The sequence below is a fragment of the Macaca nemestrina genome, chromosome X (assembly GCF_043159975.1).
Source record: "Macaca nemestrina isolate mMacNem1 chromosome X, mMacNem.hap1, whole genome shotgun sequence".
NCBI classification, from domain to species: domain Eukaryota; kingdom Metazoa; phylum Chordata; class Mammalia; order Primates; family Cercopithecidae; genus Macaca; species Macaca nemestrina.
Genome location: NC_092145.1, coordinates 41922168 through 41923572, shown reverse-complemented (window position 1 = coordinate 41923572; position 1405 = coordinate 41922168). Strand labels below are relative to the sequence as shown.

The 1405-nt window shown below is 41.6% G+C and overlaps 1 pseudogene; it reads right to left on the bottom strand.

The window, feature by feature from the left end:
• Nucleotides 1-454: 454 nt before the first annotated feature.
• LOC105490488 (leydig cell tumor 10 kDa protein homolog pseudogene) lies at nt 455-754 on the bottom strand (annotated as a pseudogene).
• Nucleotides 755-1405: the final 651 nt, after the last annotated feature.

Here is a 1405-nt window from a genome sequence, read left to right as displayed (position 1 = left end):
TTCTGTACAAGTCCTCGACTTTGCTTTTAACTTCTTTTGATGATTTTTCTAGAAGTTTTGATATTATTTAATTTTCAAGATTTTTTCTTGAACAGCATGGTGACAGTAGTTAGTAATACTGTATTGTATACTTGAAATTTACTGAGAGAATAAATCTTTTTTTTTTTTTTTTTTTTTTTTTTGCAAGAGGGATGACAAAGCCAGATTTATTGTTCTGGGTTAAACCTGTGGAGGCAGGACCTGGGAAGGGGCACGGGGACAGATGAAGTTGGTGACTGTATCTTCCTGGTCATTGCTGGGTTCTCAGCACCCTTGGCCCCCCGCTGGAGTTCTAGGTGAAGCCCAGTGCTGGGGGACTGGATCCTCTTCCTGACAGTATAGAGTGTGGGATCACTTGTAAGATCCCATATGGAGGTAGGGGGTTGGGTGTTGGCCTGCGCTGGGGCCAGCGTCCTCAGGAAGGTGTCTGGTTGGAGGAGGTGGCGGCAACCACCCCATTCTTCTGGACCGGGGCCTTCAGCAGTGCCAGTTTCTTGGGCAGGCTGCTGCTGGCTTTCATCACCACGTCATGTTTGATCTTCTTCCGGATCCCGACTTCTAGGTTCTTCTAGAGCTTTTGCTGCTGCACAACGCGCGCCTTCTTGGGAGAGATAACACTACCGCCTTTTCTCGGGCCTGATTCTTTTCAGAGGCCGCCGCTGCCTTTGCTCTTTGAGGGCTTGTGCGCCTGGAACTGGCGCTGCCCCTGCGCCATGATCCGGCACGCCAAGAGAATAAATCTTAAATGTTCTCACCACATACACATACAAAGATATGTGAGGTGGTGAATGTGTTAATTGGTTTGATTGTAGCCATCATGAGACAATGTATACATATATAAAAATATCACATTATACATTGTAAATATTTATAATTTTTATCAATTATACCTCAGTAAAGGTGGACAAAAAGAGACTTTTCTCTTTTTATATGGCAATCTATCATGATCCTATATATTTTCTTTCTCTAAGGTGCTAGAGTTTTTCTTAAATCTTTCTTATGCTTTCTCACATTGTCTCTGTTTCTGTTTCCTTTTTCTATTTGTTCATTTCCGCCTATGTTTCACATTGAAAGTTTTCATCAAATGTCGGACATCCTTGGCTCTCTACTCACATTTAAGAGTGAAGAAAGAATTGTCCATTTATATTTAAGAGTAAAACTAAAAAGCTATTTGAAAAGTCTTTGTTATTTTCTTAGTTAACTGATGATATTCACGGTAAAGTCATTGTATAGAGACACAGATACCCGGAAGGGGGACTGCCAATTTGTTGGGTATAACGTTTTTCCCCTTTGAGGAGGCACTGATTCTTCAAAAATACATTATCTCAGCTCTTGCCTGGTTACTTGTATTTGAGAAGAGTTTAGG